General features: G+C 39.4%; 1 protein-coding gene across 1 annotated transcript in view; it reads right to left on the bottom strand.

Annotated features, from left to right (window-relative positions):
* Positions 1-5,305, bottom strand: part of tfdp2 (transcription factor Dp-2) — a 29,013-nt gene extending 23,708 nt beyond the window's left edge. Inside the window, exons 1-2 of the mRNA XM_073817885.1 lie at positions 5,263-5,305; positions 5,117-5,149 (exon numbers count right to left, since the gene is read on the bottom strand). The gene's annotated coding sequence lies outside the window, so the exon portion shown is untranslated. The remainder of the gene's footprint in view (positions 1-5,116; positions 5,150-5,262) is intronic.
* Positions 5,306-6,000: the final 695 nt, after the last annotated feature.

Here is a 6,000-nt window from a genome sequence, read left to right on the forward strand (position 1 = left end):
CACAGAAGGGTAACGATGTGTGTCTGTGCTTGTACTCTGAGCACTTGCAAAGTAAAGCTATTTATAATTTATGGAGGCCTAAAGAGGAAATAACCATTTTAAGTCGGAGTACAAAATCACAATTTTTAGTAATTAACGATGAAGTCCATTTTCCACAACGTGAAGCACAACTGTAAAACGAATGACTGTTTTCAAACAGGTTTTCTAAACACTCCCCCTTGTCTGCTACTGGTTGCATAAACAGATAGCCCCGTCCCAAACTCACACCATTGGTTGAGGCAATATGTGCGGCTGGCCAGAATTTTTGCATACTAACCTTGGGTAGAAGATAAATAAAAAAAAAAAATGACCAAAAATGAATCAGAATGAGTGGAAGATTTCAAAAATGAGTTATTTTTCTAACATTTTTCAAAAAAAAATACCTAAAAATCAGACATGACTTGTTGGAATCTGACAAAAAAAATGACTGAGCTACAGCCGTTTGAAGGCGATAGAGTCAGAGTTCATTCAAAACAAAATCAACTAGCAACATTGGATATTTTCCTCCAATTCTTTTCTTAATAATAATACTATATAATTAAATCACAATATAGCTATTTTTATTTTGTATCTTTGTTAATAAAAATGCAAATAAACAGTGGTTTAATCAAGAGCAGAGACTGAAGAGAAACACCCACCCACTGCTGTTATAAAGCTTGGGAGAGCCAGAACGATTTGTAATTTAACTCTGATTGCATTCGTCTAAAAAGAAGGAAGTCATATACACCTAGGATGCCTTCAGGGTAAGTAAATCATGGGTAGGGTTGGGTATCGAGAACCGGTTCCAACTTGGAACCGTTAAAAAAATAACGATGCCACTGGAATTGTTTATAAAATTTGTTTTCGATCCCGATCATCGGTTCCAAACACGCAAGTTTTGGTTTCCATTGTGGCCACCGTATTTCCGGAAGTGCTTGCCGCACGCTTGTTCAGTTGCAGCTATGGAGCACGGTAAGCGGCGCTCAAAAGTGTGGCTTTATTTCACACTAAGGGTGTACTCACACTAGGCAGTTTGAACCGTGCCCGAGTGCGTTTGACCACCAAAGCGCGGTTCGTTTGACTAGTGTGAGTGCTCCAAACTGTGCCCGGGCGCGGCTCGTTTAGCCGGCCCTGGCCCGCTTGGAAGAGGTGGGCCAGAGCACGGTTCAGTTGGACTCGGGCGCGGTTCGCATGCAGTGTGAGCGCTAACCGTGCTGGAGCACGGAACAGGGCGCGTGATGTCGCATTTTTGCGAGGTAATCAGCGTTTTTATAGTCCATAATCAAAGCTGCAAAGTCCTTGCTGCACTTCAGCTGGTACCTTGCAAACCTCCTCATACAAGCAGCACGATTGCGCGAAAAGTTTTGTGCCACAAATGCGATAGACATGTTTAACAATAGGCTGTGGACAACCGCGGAACAAACGACTCAAGTCCAGACCAGGGTGCAAGTTCTGCATATATAAATCTGTTTTTTGGTCTGGTGCAGAGGCATTCCTAATTTCCTCCTACATGGGCTGCAGCTCCTAAAACTAAAACTCATATTGAATCAAAATAAAATTATCCTCTGTGAAATCAAATGAGCTTGTGACATGTTTTGACTCCAGCCCACAAAAAATCGGAATTGAGAATCGAAAAGAACCGAAATCGAAAGGAAGAATCGGAATCGGAATCAGAATCGTTCAAATCAAAACGATGCCCAACCCTAATCATGGGCTAATTTTCATTTTTGAGTGAGCAGTCCTTTTAACAGGAAGTAATCGTAAATATTTAGATAAACCTAATGTTGATGATTATGTAAAGACATACTAAAGGTGCAGTATGTAATATTGACAGCTAGCAGCTGAAATGGTTACTGCACTCCACAATTCATAATATTAGACAGATTTGATTCTCCTAGACCCTACTCCTCAAACTCGATGCTTACATGGGTTGCCAGATTAAGGACATGCAACAGGAACGAGCCCAATGAAATATGACAAGCCTTACATTTCAAGTTGATGAGTTAATTTATCCATGTTTTAATATGTCTCTGGTCATAGAGCTTTTAAGATGAATGCCTAGGCTTTTTAGGTGGAGCAGAATTTGCAATCTCTGACCTAGTTTTTCTGCTGGCTTCCACGGCTGCAGCACGCTGCGTTTTCAACCAACTGGCAACCCAGAGTGTCACTATTGGTTAAACTAGCAGTGGGTGGAGTTACACAGTCAAAAACAAAATTAGTCATTCTGACACAGAAAGAACATTTCCAAGTAAAATAGCTGGATATAGCATTCAGAGCTCTACATGGCAACCATTTCACTCACATTTGCGACTGAAAACTACTGTGTACAAATACAAAAAAAATATTTAGGAGCACCAGTGCGACTGACCTGATCAGCATTTTTGTGTTTGCGCTGAAAAGAGCTTCAAAGATTTCGGTGTGTTTTTGCAACGTTGATTAATGCATCGCAGACATATCTCAGAGATTCTTTTATAAAAAAAAGTGTAGAGAGAGTTAGGCTCTTTTCAAAGTGTAGAGAGAGTTAGGCTCTTTTCAAAGTGTACAGAGAGTGTAAATTGATTGTGCAGTATAGAGAGCTTCGTTGGCTGTAATGGAATTTTGTGAGATTGCAATGAAGTAATATGAGTGACAACTTTTCATAATTTTTAAGGAAGTCTGCAAATGAGATACTGATTTAATACAACAGTTAAACAAACAAGAAGTTAATATTTAAGGGGTCATCGGGTGCAAGACTTTTTTTCCATGTTGCTTGCACATTAATGTGTGTTGGCAGTTTGTGTACACAACCACCCTACAATGATGAAAATCCCAGTGGTATTTTTTTAATCTTTAAAATTAATATCCCGTTTTTAAAATCAGTTCATTCTCAGCTTCTTGTCGTTGTTACGAAATACATTTGATTGACATGAGCGTCTTACCTTAGCCCCGCCCTCACCAAGCTGAAACTGTCCGAATAAGATCGCCATTGTGTGACTCAGGTGTAGAGGAAGACTCTAATTGAGCGAATGAGGTGTTCTGTTGTTGGATGTAATAACGAACACAGCAGTAGTCATTTACACCTGACATCTGAGCCGCTGAAGACAAAGGAAAGCGCCGATCCCGATCTACATATGCGTCTATCTTCGCGCAAATCGTTCGTGATGCAGCTTCACCCACAGCAGAAGTGAGTATAAGGGTTTTTTTATGCATCTTTGCAAATGGCCTTTCTTAATAACGTGCTTGTTGGCAAGTTTCGCAGATAAACACGGCTAAATGCAGCTAAATGCGGCTAAAGTAAACATTACAGCTCGTAATCCCTCAGCAGAGAGGGGCGGGGCGAGCAGAGCTCGGTGGCATTTAAAGGGGCCATGTCTTAAAATGAGCTGATATTTTGCAGAGCTGATTTTGACAAGGTAAAAGGGTGCTTTTTACACTACTATTGAGAATTTTTAATCAAAGTATATTAGAGACTTTTCATTAAGACCCTAAACAATCATATGAACTTGTGGAAAATGGGCATCCGATGACCCCTTTAAGTGATTTATATTGTCTGACTATAACACTATTGCCTGATTTTGCTCTATTTCGACAAAAGTTCTTTGAAACAAAGTCACAACTGAACTGCTCCACATTTTCATTCAAAAAGAGTGGTGTTTTGTTTTTTGAATGGATAATTAAATTATCTAGGAAATCAATGATTCAATTTCCCATTCATAAAGACAGTCACTTACCCTGGAAATCCAGAGGTCTGGCGAGAGCACAATTTGAATTGTCTCTGCAAGACACTCTGGCATCGAGCAATGATGCACGTTACTGCATTACGTAAGCAGTTCTGGGAACCAATCAAATCGGTGTATCTGATGTAGGCGGGCCTGAGGCGAGCTAAGCTGATGACGACAGCGCTGCGACGTCCGGAATCATTTAGTAAACATTGAAAGGTGGCTACAGATGAACACCAGTTGTTTGAAATGGCTTTGGCCGCTACGATGAACGAGTTAGACTTGGCTTTTCATATAAAAGAGGAACAGAAAACCGCGCTCGAATCATTCCTTTGCAAGAAGGACGTTTTTGCTGTTTTGCCGACTGGATACGGCAAGAGTTTAATCTATCAGTTAGCTCCGCTGGTAGCTAAGCCTATGGGGCTTAGTGAAAACTTAGTGACTGGTCGTGCCGTTATCCAATTGCGTGCAGTGAGAGTTTCAAATGCATGCTTGGTGCCGCCCCTCCAGTTAGGCTCTTTTCATTGCTCGATGCCAGACCCTTAATCTTAATAGATTAGGGTCTGGATTTTTTCCAGGCTAACAGTCACTTGCTTTATTCCTGAATTAATCAGCCATTCGAACATGATTGGCAAGTTGCTAGTATGTTTCTAACATGATTAACATGTTATTAGCATGATCAGCAAGTTACTGCTTTCTCAAGCCAACCTAATGAAGGGCATATCCGTTGCTTTAGGTGACAAACTCTTGGGTTTGCATATAGCGTGAGAACAAATCATAGCTATCTGATCTGAGAAAACACAGAGTTCATATTTTCATGAGAGTGTGTGTGTGGATCATCACAGACTCATTCTAAACGTGTAAAAGCAAATATTCAAAAACACTTCCATATTTTGATGATTATGTATGATAATAAGGACTCAGTGTTCAACAAACTGAACAGACAAGTACTAGAGTAATGCACTGTGTGTTGAGGGGAACTATCACAACACTTGCAGACAGCACAGCGTTCTCTGTGAAATGTAGCACTGACAACTGACGTCAGAGTTTCTCACTGCTGCTACATTTCAGCGGCGGAGTCCAGCGCAGACACGGCTCCACATTAATAACGTTCAATTAAGCCAGAAAGCAGCTGAAGGAGAGTGAGAGTGTGTTTGTATGTTAACAGAGGAACTCATGAGGGACACAGGAGCTCTGAAACACAACTGGGTGTGCAGCTGTGATCCTCCACTGCCCTGCACAACATCTGAGCCTCATAAATCCTACTGAGACTACAGCGCTCTCGTTCTCTCTGTCACACACACACACACACACACACACACACATTTGTCCCATGGGCACATCCATTTAAAGACATTTGTGGCTATTGATCCCAGCCTCCCTCAACTCAACTCATTTACCTGGACGAGGAATCACTCGAACACAGTCCGTCCCTGCAAAACACACATTTGAGTATTCTTTTTTAATGCAAAATCAATTACAAACAAGATTAAAAATTTTTTAAATGCAGCTTAAAATGGATTTGAGTTTAAAAACAGATGCATACCTGTCTGAGTAATAGGAATCAATGTAGTCATGTGTCCTTTTTTTGTTCCTACAAAGCAAAGGCTGCAATTAGTCAACAAATACCCAAGATTTGAGCCAAAAATATTTGAATTTTAATATGCATAAAATGTCTATGGCTTATTTAAGGTTTAAGGGGAGACACTGCAAGCTAAAATTGCTTTTTCATGCACCTGTTTTTTGGCATTTCATAAAGTGTTTTTTCAGACTAGTAGAAAGAAAACACCAAAATACTCTGTTAAGTGTTTACAATCCATACATTTAAAGGCTGTTTTCATAAAATTAGTTTTTTCTCCTACACTGAGCCATAAATCTCCGCTTCAGTAGCACTTACACACACCAAACTTTACATTTTCATTCCTGTCTATATCCTGATGTTTTTACAGAGGGATTTGTTCATATATAATTTGCTTGATTTTATACAACATTGTAATTCCCCCAAAAACTGTATAAAAAAAAAAAAAAAAAAAAAAATCTATCGTTTTCTGTCTGTTCTAAGTATTTTCTCAATTATGGAGCGACAAAATGGCCCAAAATCTGCTCTGTAAAAACATTTGACTCTAATATGTCAAAAAAAAAAAAAAAAAAATTAAACAAGAGTTTTGAAACTGACTTCATCCAGAGTTTAGATTTTTGTAATAGAAATGTATGCAAATTAGTGCATATTTCATTAAACAATGACTCATTTGAATATTTAAACCTAACATTTTAGAAAACTTGT

This window comes from Garra rufa, chromosome 14 (genome assembly GCF_049309525.1).
Source record: "Garra rufa chromosome 14, GarRuf1.0, whole genome shotgun sequence".
Lineage (NCBI taxonomy): Eukaryota > Metazoa > Chordata > Actinopteri > Cypriniformes > Cyprinidae > Garra > Garra rufa.